At 42.1% G+C, this 16,267-nt stretch overlaps 1 protein-coding gene and 1 long non-coding RNA gene across 2 annotated transcripts in view; both read right to left on the bottom strand.

Annotated features, from left to right (window-relative positions):
• The window catches only part of KIF26B (kinesin family member 26B), a 510,788-nt gene that overhangs the window by 460,537 nt on the left and 33,984 nt on the right, over nucleotides 1-16,267 (bottom strand). The gene's annotated exons all lie outside the window — the stretch shown is intronic.
• The window catches only part of LOC129652950 (uncharacterized), a 59,612-nt gene that overhangs the window by 36,064 nt on the left and 7,281 nt on the right, over nucleotides 1-16,267 (bottom strand). The window contains exon 2 of the long non-coding RNA XR_008714865.1: nucleotides 11,965-12,061. This is a non-coding gene — a long non-coding RNA (uncharacterized LOC129652950). The remainder of the gene's footprint in view (nucleotides 1-11,964; nucleotides 12,062-16,267) is intronic.

Raw genomic sequence — 16,267 nt, forward strand, 5'->3', positions numbered from 1 at the left:
AAAGAGCTATACTTGAAAATATACTTGAAAAGCATGGTGAGAGTTGTATTTAAAGCCATTAGGAACAGAAAGACAATGGAATTTGGGAGACCAGGTAGGAGGCTGGGGTGCCACCAAGCTAAGAGACAGGTACTGACATACTGATTGTTGCAAAGTGGAAATCAATGGCATTTGGATTTGGCCACAGAGTACTGCTAGGGAGGAGACCAAAAAAAAAAAAAAAAAAAGCCACAAATATTATATTTGAAATCTTACTGACTGGGAGAATAGTGGTTTGGGTAAATCACTACTGGCCCACCTACACGGTTTTGCCATGGGGACAGCATGCAATCTTTGTTGCCTTATCTGTACATCTAATACATAAGGTTGTAAACCGTGACAAAAGAACACTAGAAGCAAATGCTTCTAAGAATCTCTTCCCATAGAAAGGGGACCTCAAAGGACCTGGAAGACAAGCTCAGGTTCCAACCAAGGGTTCCAGTCCATCCGTGTTCCCTAAGGGAGAGTAACAAGCCAATGGCTCTTCCCCAAGGCACCCTACACAGGTCTGCCTCCTCCCCTCTGCACTGAGGAGGCGCTCAGGAGGCACAGAAGATCCACCTGGGAAGATGAAAGGCAAGGATGGAAAAGTAGAAATGCAGATACCCAATCCTTAAAAAAAAAATCACAGGTTCATGTTCATGTGACCTACTTCTCCTAAGGAATTCAAGAAATGTGGAGCTCAAAGACTGTAACCACCCAGCACGTCTCACACCCTCAGGTGGGATCAAGGCTGCCCCCCACGGCTGCTGCACACCCCCTACTAAAGGATGGTGCGTGGACACAGAGCCAAAGAAGAATGTCATTCCCAGCTTAGAAAGAGGAAGACTCCCCTGAATGGGAGCCAAATAAACAGCAGGAAAATACAGGCGTAATCTGGAGATGCTGCTGGACCAAGTTTTGTTCACTTCAGCAAAACCAATATGTGACAGTGGATTCTGCCTAGATTGTCAGTGGACGAAGGAGACTTCTGGGTCTACACGTCAACAGCAACTATGTAGGAACAAATGCTGGCTTTTTAGAAGCAGTCTGTTAAGAAACCCCACCCACTCCCAGATCACCTTGCTTCCTACATAAAATCCTCAAGGAGCCCATACAGAGCAAGAATCATTGAGGCCTCCTGAGCAACTGTCTTTAATACCAGTCTCTCCTTCACTTTTCTCCACATGCTAAGTGCTTTGGAGCCTGACACGTTTGAATGAGATAATAACCATTTTTACAATGGTCAAGTGTAAAAACCTACAGCCCTCTCCAAACACAACACACACACACACAGAGTGAGGAAATTACTGACATTTCTATTACGAGCAACTTTTGGCTCTTCAAGAAAACACTATTACTTGATTACAAGCATCTCTATTTTTCTCAGTATACAGGCACCGAGGCCAGTGTTTTTCATCTGAGTGAGTTAAGCCTTGTTAACACTCTCAGGCTAAAATGTCAGTTTCTAAAGTGAAAAATGAAATAGTCTGTGATTTCCATACACTGAGTTTGCATTGTCACAATTCTACCGGAATCTACACAACTCTAATCCCGTGCAGCTTTCCCAGACAACCATCTCCTGCATCAAGCCATCTATGAAAAATGAAACTCCGAATCAATTCCAAAATGAGGTGGGAATTTTCAAAATGCATTTAGCACAAAGATGAGAAATGAGGTCTCCTCCAAAGATCAACTAGGGCAAAAATAAGGCTAGAAGAGGAGACCAAAACTTTATATAGAAGGAACTATCTTATTTCTCCTCCTACAAAAATCAAATTACCTGGCATCCTGCATGGACTGCTTTAACGATTAGGTTAGTATTGGCTGGGTATTCTCAAAAGTCCATGCAAAATTCATAAAAGCTCATTTTAAATCAAGAAGAAACTTTCAAGTGCAGATATAATTCTCTATATTCACAAAGCTCAGTTCCTTGAATAATAAGTAGCCACAGCCATGTGCGTGCTGTGTGTGCTAAGTCACTCAGTCATGTCCAACTCTTTGTGACCCTCTGGACTGTATAGCCCACCAGGCTCCTCTGTGCATGGGATTCTCCAGGTGAGAATACCTGAGTGGGTTGCCATGCCCTCCTCCAGGGGATCTTCCCAACCCAGGGATCCAACCTGCATCTCCTGCAGCTCCTGCATTGCAGGATTCTTGACCGCTGAGCCACCAGGGAAGGACACAGCCATATCTCTGCCCAAAATTTCTCCCTGCCTTCGATTGCTAGATGCTTCGTCAGATACCAGCCTTGGCCACTCTGTGCCAGAGTTGATTCCTTCATAAAGTACATGTAAATTACCAATAGACTTGACACAGTGGTGGAAAGACTCTGGGGTCAGATTACCTTGGTTTGAACACGGGCTTCTCTACTTACTTCACATCCTCGTGCCTATTTCCTCATCTACACAACAGGAATAATTACAGTACCATCTTCACAGGACTGCTGTGAAGAGTATATGATGTAACAACAATGGAGTATTCAGCACAGCCCCTGGCTCTTAATAAACCCTTAATAAGGTCTATATATTGCTTCCCTAAAATAAGGGAAGAAATATGGAATTTTGGAAAAGTTATTTTAAAATTTAAGCATGAGCTTTCTTTTTCCAAAGTCAATTGAAATAGACTTCATCATATCTGACTGTGAGGGCATTGAATATAGTGGCATTAAGAATTCAAATACATCAATACTGCTATATTTAAAATGGATAACCAACAAGGACCTACTTCCCTACTGTGCAGCACAGGGAACTTTGCTAAATGTTATGTGACAGCCTGGATGGAAGGGAAGTTTCGGAAAGAATGGATGCATGTATATGTATGGCTGAGTCCCTTAGTTCCACCTGAAATACCACAACATTGTTAACTCCAATATAAAATAAAAAGTTTTTTTATAAAGGAATTCAAATACATCAGAGATGACAGTTCACAAACTCATGCCTGGTGACTTATCTTTGACCTCATTTTCACAGAAGGAAAGAGTTACTGTGGGCTGTGCAAGCCCCTAAAATAAACATAATCCTCCCCTCTCTTCTGGAAGATTACACTATTTTAAAAAGTCATCAGTATAGATGCTCATTCAGCAGGATACAGTTTGAAAACGAAATAACTTCTCATAGGATGGTTTATACAATAGAAAGAAAAATTCCCAGAAAAGGATATGTGAGAATCAAATTTTTACAAAGTGAACCAAAATTTTAAATACTTTATAAAGTAGTATCTGCTTTTTGTGAAAATTTTAGAGAACAGTTTATAGGAGATTAGCAGCCATCCATAGAGAAGGAAATGGCAACCCACTCCAGTGTTCTTGCCTGGAGAATCCCAGGGACGGGGAAGCCTGTTGGGCTGCCGTCTATGGGGTCACACAGAGTCGGACACAACTGAAGCGACTTAGCAGCAGCAGCAGCAGCCATCCATTGCCCTTCCCTGGTGGCTCAGTGGTAAAGAAGCCGCCTACCATGCAGGAAAACAAGTTTCGTCCCTGGGTCGGGAAGATCCCCTGGAGGAGACAATGGCTACCCACTTCAGTATCTTACCTGGAGAATACCATAAACAGAGGCGCCTGGTGGGCTACAGTCCACAGGGTCAAAAAGAGTTGGACATGACTGAGTGGCTAAAACAACAACAAGCCGCCATCCATATTGCTTAATATTTTAGCCAACAATCACTTTTTTACCTTGACAAGTTTTTAATTATCTAGACTAGGACATACTCCATATGCAATGTCACATCTTGCTTTTTGTTCACTTAGTGTAATTATAAAGAGCATTTTCCCTGAAACACTGGAAACATTTTATAAATGTCATTTTGAACAACCACATAGTATTTGATCAAGTTGATCAGAATTTATGTAATCATTTCCATAATACTGAACATGCAACTTCTTTTCAATGTTTTATAATAGTAATGTCTGAGGAAATATCTTTGTGCATTTTCCTTGGAGTTATGGTTACTTTCTTAAGCTACATTCTGAGAAGTGAAACTATTAGGTCATAGGCTAAGAATAATTCTAAGACTCATCAAACTGCTTTCTAAAATAGCTGCATTAATTTACTCTGTGCTATATGAAAAAACATCACATTTTAAAAAATCTTCACTAAGCTGGGTCAATTTTTGGTAACTCAGTTCAGTTCACTCGCGCAGTCGTGTCTGACTCTTTGAGACCCCATGGACTGCACTATGCCAGGCTTCCCTGTCCATCACCAACTCCCAGAGCCTACTCAAACTCATGTCCATCGAGTTGGTGATGCCATCCAACCATCTCATCCTCTGTCATCCCCTTCTCCTCCTGCCTTCAATCTTTCCCAGCTCAGGGTCTTTTCCAATGAGTCAGTTCTTCATAGCAGGTGGCAGAAGTATTGGAGTTTGAGCTTCAGCATCAGTCCTTCCAATGAATACTCAGTATGATTTCCTTTAGGATGGACTGGTTGCATCTCCTTGCAGTCCTAGGGACTCTCAAGAGTCTTCTCCAGCACCACAGTTCAAAAGCATCAATTCTTCGGCGCTCAGCTTTCTTTATAGTCCAACTCTCACATCCATACATGACTACTCTCAAAGTTGTTTTAATTGGCCTTTATTTTATTACTAATAAGGCTGAATAATTTATGTTATATTTGTCAGCCACTGAGTTTCCCCTTTTGCAAAGTCTGTTCATTAACTCTGTCCCTTTGTTAACTGGGATTTTTACAGGCACTTCCCTGGTGGCTCAGTGGTAAAGAATCTGCCTGCAGTGCAGGAGACACAGTAGACCTGGGTTTGATCCCTGGGTCAGGAAGATCCCCAGGAGGAGGAAATGGATGCTCACTCCAGTATTCTTGCCTGAGAATTCCATGAACAGAGGAGCCTGGCAGGCTACAGTCCATGGGGTCACAAAGAGTAGGACATGACTGAGAGACTATTACATCACATACTACTTTAACAACTCATAAAAAAAATTATACATCAAGTATACTAACCCTTTTGTAATTTTTTACATCCTCTACGGATTGACTTTACTAATCAAGTGTCCAGTTCTTTCTTGATGTACAGACTTTAATTTTTATGTAGTCAAACTTGTCCCTAATTTTCTCTTGTGATACTTTCTTTTCTTTCTTTGGTCTTTCTTTTTTTAATCAAAATATATTTTACATATAACACTGTATATGTTCAAAGCTTTTCAATCTTTTAAGCTTAGAAACTTCTCCATCCACTGATTAGATAGTTACCTATACTTTTTTCTATATTTTTTTTCTTAAATTAATTCTCTTATTTAGAATTTATTTTAGTATATAGTATTTTAATTATATTTTGAGGACAACAGTAACAGTAATTTAATGGTAAGATAATTATTAAGGTGATTAATTTAATAGCTTTTTGTAAAATTAATTAACAGTGTTTTCAAAAACACAAATATTGTATTCACCTAGAACAGGCAAATTCTAGAAACAGAAAGTTATCAGTGGCTGAAGGGGAAGAGGCAGTGGGGAGATGCTTTTCTTTAAGTTTTTTTTTTTTTTTTTTCCCCTAAATTGCACTTATTTATTTATTGAGGCTGTGCTGGGTGTTCATTGCTCCCCCAGCTTTTCTCTAGCTGTGGCAAGCAGGGGCTACTCTCTAGTTTCAGTGTGTGGGCTTCTCCCTGGGGTGGCTTCTTGTCGCAGAGCACAGGCTCTAGGGAGCATGGGGTTCAGGAGTTGTGGCTCCCAGGCTCTAGAGCACAGGCTCAATAGTTGGGATGCACGGACTTACTTGTTTCACAGCATGTAGGATCTTCCCAGACCAGGGATCTAATCCATGTCTCCTGCATTGACAGACAGATTCTTTTCCACTGAACCACCAGGGAAGCCCAGGAGTCACTATTTAATGGGTACAGAGTTTCAGTTTGGGAAGATGAGAAAGTTCTGGAGGTGGATGGTGGTGATGGCCGCACAACACCATGAATGTACTTAATGCTACCGAATTGTACACTTAAAAATTAAAATAGCAAGTTTTATGACAGGTACAGTTTACCACGATAAAATTAATCAACAGTGTTTTATTTAATCATGGTTTACAGAGTTAGAAGTTGCGATTAGTGAATTGTGCACTAAGAAGATTGCAGGGGTGATAGTTAAAATACTTAACACCTGGCACAACCTAGTCCCCAACTGATCATAATTAGACAAGATGCTCAACCCATCAAAAAAGATGCCCAGTACATCAAGAAGGACAATGGCCATAAACAACCAGGTAAGCCTTACTGATATGCAACAGGTGAATATCTGCCCTACTTCCAGGGCTAATTTTATTCATATAACCAATTGTCAAGTACATTCGCCCCTGGAAGTTTATAGGGTATACTGACAAATGCCATACAATTCTCCTTTTCTTTGGTCAGTCATGGAACCATCAATTAATTGTCACACATTACAACACAACTGAGATGATTATAAATTCCCCTTCATAATAATGATACAGTTATATCTGCCAGAGAGCATGACCTGGCCATACAAGTGCATCCAAGATCAGTCATTTCTTCAGTTGGGTTTGTTTGAAGGTTTTCTGCATGTGGGTAACATTATCTATCAGGTGTTGATTTTACAGCTTTCCATGTTTGGAGGAAACTTCTTTCCAAGTTTTAGTGTCATCTTACAGGAAAAACTAGGGTCACAAACAAGCAAATGTTTATCTTTATATATATTTGGTACTTGGGCTTCCCTTGTGGCTCAGCTGGTAAAGAATCCACCTGCAATGTGGGAGACCTGGGTTCAATTCCTGGGTTGGGAAGATCCCCTGGAGAAGGTAAAGGCTACCTACTCCAGTATTCTGGCCTGGAGAATTCCATGGACACTATAGTCCATGGGGTCACAAAGAGTCAGACACGATTGAGCAACTTTCACTTTTGGTACTTACTTTTTAAAGGGAGACTAAGGCATCATGCAGAGAAGGCAATGGCACCCCACTCCAGTACTCTTGCCTGGAAAATCCCATGGATGGAGGAGCCTGGAAGGCTGCAGTCCATGGGGTCGCTGAGGGTCGGACACGACTGAGCGACTTCACTTTCACTTTTCACTTTCATGCATTGGAGAAGGAAATGGCAACCCACTCCAGTGTTCTTGCCTGGAGAATCCCAGGGACAGGGGAGCCTGGCGGGCTGCTGTCTATGGGGTTGCACAGAGTCGGACACAACTGAAGAGACTTAGCAGCAGCAGCAGCAAGGCATCATGAAACTAAGGGAAAATGGCCACTTCCTTCAAATCAAAGAATGCCTTACAAAGGTGCTGAAGTTTCAGGGTTTTTTTAAGTTTTTCCCATCAAACACAATGTTAACTTTTTTTTTTTTTTTTTTTTTTTTTTTTGCAGTGCCACACAGCATGTGGACTCTTAGTTCCCCAACCAGGCCTGGAGCCCACACCTTCTGCATTGGAAGTGTGGAGTCTTAACCTCTGGACCACCAAAGAACTCCCAAAGGTGTGGAAGTTTTAGTGATGTCTGGAAGAAATTTAAGAAAATCATTTTGGGAAACTTACAGGAAAAGACATCTTATGTACGAGAGGAAAATGGAGGCCAGCACAGGAATTAGAACTCGGTGTTTTCAGAATCAGCAGCAGTTGCTCCCAGGGAAACAAAAGACTGTTCTCAGTGTAGCCATGGAGCCCATGACTGATTCCAGACTATGCTAATGGAAGCTGTAAAGCTACCACCCTACATCCTCCCTTACAGTCCAGACCACATGCCAAGTAATTCTGGGCAAAAGATCCAGAAGACGGTCTTAAATGGAAAGTTACCAACCAAATGGCCTGATTCTGAGGATGCACAAAAGGAGGAGGAAGGGTTGGTGGCAAGTGAGCCCTAGTGACCAGAGCAGCTGCCCACCAGCCCCTTCTACACTCACCCTGCTTCTCACTTTTCCTCAACACACTGGCAAGTCTAGGGAGGACGATGCTCTTCCTGGCTCCAGAGCTGAAACTTCTGAAGCATCACACAGGAGGGATGAGGTTTATAACCTTTCACTTAGGGGCTCCTTCAGAAAGAAAATCCTCAGCAGATATCTAGACCCCAAACACTGCCACAGTCTTAGGCCCACAAAGTCCTGAGTGCACGGCAAACACACTTTTAAAGGACAGTCCAATTGTTAGCGTCAATATATAAACGTGGCTTCCTTGCAGCTTAACAATATAACAGAGTGAGACAAACTTTAAATCACACTTAGCTGGTTTTTTATCAAAGTGTTAAGGTGTGCTTGGCCCAGGAAACATCATTATCTTTTGTTAGAATTGTTGTTGTTGTTTAGTCGCTTAGTCGTGTCCCACTCTTTGTGACCCGATGGACTGTACCCCACCAGGCTCCTCTGTCCATGGGATTTCCCAGGCAAGAACACTGGAGTGGGTTGCCATTTCCTTCTCCAGGGGATCTTCCTGACCCAGGGATCGAACCCAAGTCTCCTGCATTGACAAGCAGATTCTTTACCACTGAGTCAGCAGGGGAGCCTCCCTTTCTTTGAGTAAATGACATTGAAAAGAACAGAACAACCAGAGTTAACTTTCCAAAACTGGAATAACATAGGTGGAGGTTTTTATAATCTATATTTTCCAGATTGTTTTCAAGAAAAAAAATCACCAACACAAGATAACAATTGACTACTTTTTTACTATGGTAAAAATATACATAAGATTTACGATATTAACCATTTTAGAGTGGACAGTTCAGCGGCGTTAACTATATTCACACCATTGTGCTATCACTGCCACAAGGTATGTTATTGTGAGAGATAATCAATTCACCCTTAGAGGATGCTTAAGTTGCTTTCATTTTCTGACTATTGTGCATAAAGCTGCTATGACTGTGGATGTGCAAATACATGCTTGAGTCCCTGCTTTCCATTCTTTGGGGCACATACCCAGAAGTGGAACTGCTGGGTTACATGGTAATTCTATGTTTCACTCTCGAGGAGCCACCATACCATTTTCCATAGAGGCTGTACCATATGATGTTCCCACCAACAATGCACAATAGTTCACAATTTTAAAGTTTACACATTTTTGTAAGTAGAATTTACTTGGCAGCTAGTTTCTTAAAACCCATCACATTGCTAGTTTACAAGGTGTAATGGCGTGCTGCGATTCATGGGGTCGCAAAGAGTCAGACACAACTGAGTGACTGAACTGAACTGAATGACAAAGTTAAAATATCTCTCCTAGATTGAGCCATCAAATCAAACTCAAACATGACAGTATGAAAATATGATCCTGGAACAAATAGAGGTCCTCAGAGAGGGAAGTGGGTTTTGCTTGTTCCTGCAGTGGCCTCACCTCCTGCCCACTTGTCCAGCTCACTAGCCACATCTATGCTCCACAGTGTCTTCAGTCTGCCCCTTGGTTCCTACTGCAATGTTTGCCATCCTTATTCAAAGGCTCATCATTCAAACTTGAATTTCTGGAAGATCAGAAAAGTAATCCTCAACCACAATCTTCATTATCTCAGTCATAAGTTCAAGAATATAAATTAATTCCATGCCCTTTGCTTATAAGGAAAAATGTCCGTTAAGCAATTTATGCTAACAGGTGACTAATAAATGCTCTAATAATTGTTGAATGTTATCTAGCAAACCATGGCTTCCCTGGTAGCTCAGCTGGTAAAGAATCTGCCTGCAATACAGGAGACCCCAGGAGATTCCTGGGTCAGGAAGATCCGCTGGAGAAGGGATAGGCACCCACTCTAGTATTCTTGGACCTCTCTGGTGGCTCCGATGGTAAAGAATCCACCTGCAATGTGGGAGACCTGGGTTTGATCCCTGAGTTGGGAAGATCCCCTGGAGAAGGGCATGACTGAATGACCAAGCACAGCACAGTAAACCATGAAAGCTGAATCAACATTTCATCACCTCCCAACATAACTACCCATTCCCACTCACAAAACTCAAACACCAAGAACCTTCCAATCCACATTCTCCTAAGTATTAATACAAACAAATGTGGTCAGTATTTGGTCAAGACAGGAACCTGAATCATCAATTTTTCTGTTTGTCAGGCTGGTCAAAAGCAAATGACCACAGAACTACTCCACTTCATTAGCCAAAGAACCAGTTATCCAAAGGTCTTATCATCTTTTATTTTGGGGAAATAAATTTTTAGAAAAGTGCCGGACCTTTTGTCCAATGACATCATAGTTCTTTCAGGGATGATGGTAACCATGAAGTCACTTTATTGAGTTGACACTTCCACTGTCCCATTTGGCTTTTGTCTAACAGGTAACCAGGACATTTAAGACTCCCACTTTACAGAAGACCAGATTGAGGTAAGTCACTTTCCATACAGCTCTCAGAGGAGAGAGTGGGACTAGAACCTCACCGCCAAGTGTCCTGATTGCTGACCATGTCACCTTCCACTCTCAGCTCCCAATGACTTTCAGGGCCACTCTCTAAAAACAACGCCTGGGGATTTTCCCTGGTGGTCCAGCGGTTAAGAATCCACCTTCCAATGCAGGGGCACAGGTTTGTTTCCTAGTCAGGGAACTAAGATCCCACACGACAGAGGCAATTAAGGCCACATACCACAGCTAGAGAAGCCCCTGCACCTCAGCAAAGAATCCTCACCACAATGAAGACCGAGGGCAGCCAATATAAAATAAATACATAAGTAATTAAAAAGAAACTCTCGTCAACCATAGAGTTAATGAAATTCCTTCTACCTCAGAGATACAGGGAAGTCACTCTGTCCCAGAGGATAACTTACAAGGGCTGTTTGGCTGATTTCATTTGCACCCAAATAAAGCAGAAAATGAAGAAACTCAGTAAAGAGCTAGAGAGATGATGCTTAGCCCAAGGTTAGGGAAGTGAAGTGAAAGTCACTCAGTCTTGTTCAACTCTTTGTGACCCCATGGACTGTAGCCTGTCAGGCTCCTCTGTCCATGGAATTCTTCAGGCCAGAATAGTGGAGTGGGTAGCTGTTCGCTTCTCCAGGGGATCTTCCCAACCTGGGGATTGAACCCAGGTCTCCTGGATTGCAGGAAAATTCTTTACCATCTGAGCCACCAGGGAGCCCAAGAATATCAGACTGGGTAACCTATCCCTTCTTCAGGAGATCTTCCCAACCCAGGAATCAAACTGGGGTCTCCTGCATTGCAGACAGATTCGTTACCAGCTGAGATACCAGGGAAGCCCAAGGTTAGGGAAGCAGGACCCATTCTTCAATCAAGGAGCTTTCACCCAGAGCTCAGGGGTTCCTGCAACATCTCCAGAACCCGACTCAGTCCATGACTCTTTGAGGGGGGAATCTTGTCCCTGTTGCTGTCATTTAGAAAACTAGCACATCTAGGAGAAGAGGACCCATTTGGAGAAAATATAAATACTAGAAACGCAAGTAAACTGGTGGCAGGAATTCTTGACATTGGTCATGGAACTACCAGACGACTGTGACAGAAAGAATGTGCCACCCTCAGGCTTTGCAGAGAGAAAAAAGAGATCAGAGTGCTGCTGACCAAGAATAAAGCTCACGTTCAGAGTGACGAGACGACCTAAGAAAGGAAGTTCGGAGTCACTAAGTCCCAACACAACTTGTGTCTCTGGATACTGTCCAGGCTCTCCCCTCTTTATACCATTCTAAAAGGCTGGAACCACAAGTCTCCACTACCTTAGCACACAGCAGGGTCTCAAAAATGTGAGTTGACTTGAATTTGAATTGGATAATTTGCATAATCCCAGAGAACAAAAAAAAAAAAAAAAAAAAATCTGGCTCTGAAACTTAACTGTGGATTTGAGTGCCCCGGATTCCAATCTAGAATCATATGGTTTCCCACTGTATTGGGATTTAAATACCTAGAGAAGTGTTTTACTGCTCCAGACAGATTTTTTTCAGTGAAGACAAGAGACATGTTCAATAATACATCTCTATCCGCTGCAGCAGTAATAAACTTCCATCAATCCTCTCAGGTTTAGGACGAAGAAACCAAACAACCACGTGTGCTAAAAACGGTCCATCATGCACTTACCTCTGTTCCCGAGGACATCAGGTGCAGGCTGACTTCCAACCCTCATAAAAGAGTTCCTGAGAAGCCGATCTCAACTGTACCAAAGAGAAACTGCTCTCTAAAGGGAAACCACGGATAAATCATGTTGTGATGAGAACTGATGCTCTATAGTTAAACTCAGAATTTTAAATAGTGGCCCTTATTTTTATGCAGGAAAGAGGAATATATTTGATTTTCAATACTTTCCCCCAAGATTTTAAAATCAAATGATGACTGGAAGAACATTAAACATGAATCAGCCTCCTGGGAGAGTGCACACACGGTGTACTTGTGTGTGTGTGTGTACAGGATCAGACCCTAAGGCCAACCCACAACCATTCTCCATGATCACTTGGTTCACTGGAGGACTAAGCTATTCCTGGCAATGTGCCCAAAGTGTTCTGAGACCTGGCCTGGAGCTCAAATTACAGAGTATTAAACTTCCTCTTGACAGCCTACCACTCAATTTGCCTTTTCGATTTATGCCTTAAGAGGGAATATACTATGAGATCACTACATCTAGTGATTTCCATCTTGTGTCACTAGTCTTGGTTTTTTGGTTAAAAATATGGTCAGCATCTCACCCTCCCTCCTGCCCTCCCCCCAAAGTCATATCTGATCCTTGGAGGGACTTGGGAGGAAAACCAGACCTGTACTTAAGATATAGCTCCTGTGCCTTTTGCAGGAGGGTGAGGGGTAGGGTAAAAAGAAAAAAAAAAAAAAAAAACACTGAAAGCAAGACTAGAGAGACAGCTTTATCAAATAACTACATGACAGCACCTCAGCAAAAACTGTGATCACTGTCTGCCCCTCTGACAGCTCACTTGGCAGGCCGCCCTGGTGCCACAATGATTTAATTGTGTCATGCCACCGGCCTCTCTCTGATGATTCATTTGCTTTGTCACCTCTGATGCTGGTCAAGAGGTCAAGCTTTCTTCCGCTGAGTGCCAAGGTCCTGCAGTCCGTCTCCCACCTCCAAATAGCTCATGTGGCAGTTCTCCCACCCCTCCGAAGATGTGTTAGAGATTCTGGCACAATCTCCACTCCCTGCCTGCTCATGTGCCAACTCTCACCACCGTCTCTGCAATCTTAACTCTAAACAGCATGTAATGGCCACCATGTTAAGTGTTGCTAAAAAATAAGGTACAGAAAAGAAAATGCACAATGGTATTCTAAATCTACCTTGCTGAAACTTCAATGAGTTTGTGAGAAATTTTTATTGCAGGAAAAGTGAATGATCTTAATTCAAAATGGATCAGAGACCTAAGTTGGAGCTAAAACTATACAACTCTTCAAAGAACATATAAAAATAAATCTTCATGATCTTAGGTTAGGCAACGATTTCTTTAGATATGACACTAAAAGCACGAAACCTGGTGAGCTGAACTTCATCAAAAATAAAACCTCTGTGCCTCAAATACATCATCAAGACAATGAAAAGATCAGGAGAAAATATTGACTATATATCTGATAATGGACATAGCCAGAGTATATAAAGGTCTCTTACAATTCAGTAACAACAAAAAGCCCAATTAAAAAATGGACAAAAGAGGACTTCCCTGGTAGTCCAGTGGTTAAGAATCCACCTGCTAATACAGGGGACACGGGTCAATACCTAGTCCGGGAAGATCCCACATGCCTGGAGGCATCTGAGCTCACGTGGCACAACTACTAAAGCACACGTACCCTAGAGCTCCTGCTCTGCAACAAGAGAAGCCACTGCAGCGAGAAGCCCGTGCACCAAAACTAGAGAGTAGCCCCCATGGTCTGCAGGGAAGAACCTGTGCTCCTCAACAAGGACCCAGCATCGTCAAAAATAAAAAATAAATGGACAAAAGGTATGATTAGACATTTCTCCAAAGAAAACATGAATGGTCAATGAAAGTGAAAGTGAAAAGTGAAAGTGAAGTCACTCAGTCGTGTCCAACTCTTCGCGACCCCATGGACTGCAGCCCACCAGGCTCCTCCGTCCATGGGATTTTCCAGGCAAGAGTACTAGAGTGGGGTGCCATCACCTTCTCCGATATATATGCAGAAGTGGAGTATGTTTCCATCTTATTTTCCAGTAACTTTTAGATCCTCATTTCTAAACTGAATTCAGGGAAACCCCCAGAGAGCACAGGGGGAGCACCCCACTGTAGAACCTTCCACCGGCTCCTGCCTCACCAAGGGTCCCCTCCCTCAGCAACCAGAGTGTCATGTCTGATCACAGGGCTTCTTCCCAGTCATCCCCCCTGCTTCCCTTCCTGACAACTCACCTCTCCTGGATACTAACAATCGAATTTCACTCTTTCCCATCCTCCCATGCTTCCAACCTCTCTCTCCTTGGAGATGAGGAAAGAGGGGAAAGGAGAGGAGACTCACTGTTGAGTGCTAAGACAATGCAAGTGGGTAATAAAATGGAAAAAAAACAACAACTAAGAATGATTAAATCAAGATGGGTATTGTAACAAAAAGAAGGAACACTCTAAAGAGTCTTCAACTTAATAACTATAAATGGGTTAAATTCAAGAGTAAGACACCAGGTGATCTAAATAGGACCTGAAGTCATGCAGAAAGCTGTGATGTTCTAAGAATGCAGCATCACTTTAGCTTCTGGAAGAATAAAACTGGCTGCACATGTTCCTAAGATTACAAATGAAGGAAAAAGGGTCCACAGGCATATGTAAAGATGCTCAATCACATTAGTCATCAGTGAGATGCAAACCAAAGCCACAATGCAAATACCTCTTCATATATACTAGAGTCAAAAAGACAGACAATAACAATTATTGGTGAGGATGTGGAGAAAGGAATCCTTATCTATCATTGGTGGGAATGTAAATTGTGCAGCCACTTTGGAAAACAGTTTGGAAGTTTCTCAAAATGTTAAACACAGAGTTGCCATAAGGACCAGCAATTCCACTCCTAAGTATCTACCCACAAGAAAAGAAACCCTATGTTCACACAACAGTTGATACACAAATGTTTATAACAGCATTTTTCATAATAGCAAAAAACTGAGAATGACCCACATACTCATCAGTTGATGAAACGACATATAACATGTGCATATCCACACAATGGAAAACTATCTGATGATAAAGGTATGAAGTTCTGACCCAAGTTACAACCTGGTGAACCTTGAAGACACCATGCTAGGTGAAAGAAGTCAGTCACAAAAGACCATGTATTATATGGTTCCGTGTATAGAACATGTCCAGAAGGTAGACTAGTGGTGTCCTATGGCGGGGGGATGAAGTGAACAGAGAGTGACTGACAATGGACACATTTCTTTTTGGAATGACAGAAATATTCTAAAATTTGATGGCAGCAAATTTTGGAAATAGCATTAAAATCCACTGATCTATATATTTAAAACTGGTGAGTTGTATGGCAAGTAAATGGTATCTTAATAAAACCATTTAGTAACAGGAAAGAATAATCTCACATTTCTACTTGTCCAACAGTCTGGCCTACACACAAACTGTCTAGCCTACAAAATCATCACAACCTACAAAAGAATCAGCCAGCCCACGGTGGCCAGCACTCGCTCCTCTGTCATCCCAGGGTCTTAAGCTGAGACTAGGGGAATCTTGCCATGGCAAATACACCTAATGGTCTCATCTCTTCCCTAAAATCATAATTTCCCAAGAAAATCAGTCCTAAAGGGAATCAAAAGAAGAGATTAAAGATGTCAAGTACTTTCTTCTTAATTTTCAGTGCAGGAAAATTGCTTTACAATGTTGTGTTTGCTTCTACTGCACAGCAAAATGAATCAGTCATACATATTGATATATCTCTTTTTTAGATTTCCTTGCCGTTTAGGACACCACAGAGCATTAAGTAGAATTCCCTGTACTATACATGACGTTCCCATTAATTAAAGACGTAAAGTACTTTAAAACCTGTTGCTGGGTGTAACTATGCCTTATAAACAACCCACCTCTAGAAACATACACACACGCACACACCAGTCTCCTGATACTCCTGGAGCATCACTGGGTGAAGCCATGTTTATTTTATCTGGATTATAACGAAACAAATATTCGTCTTCTTATGGCCTTTTTATTTTTTACTTTACTACTATTCTCTCCTGAATTCTCCTGAGCTAATGTGATACAATCTTGAAAATTTACACCATAATGAGATCAAGAGGGGTTGGCAAGAGCCTGTGCAGTAAATTGGCATCCGTGCTAATCGATAACCCACTTTCAGATGAAAGGAGCCAGGCCCAATCCATCCTCCACACCAAGGCCGCCGAGCAACCAGCAGCCTTCTCCGGGTGAGCGCTAATTGCCACTCT

This window comes from Bubalus kerabau, chromosome 5 (assembly GCF_029407905.1).
Source record: "Bubalus kerabau isolate K-KA32 ecotype Philippines breed swamp buffalo chromosome 5, PCC_UOA_SB_1v2, whole genome shotgun sequence".
NCBI lineage: Eukaryota > Metazoa > Chordata > Mammalia > Artiodactyla > Bovidae > Bubalus > Bubalus kerabau.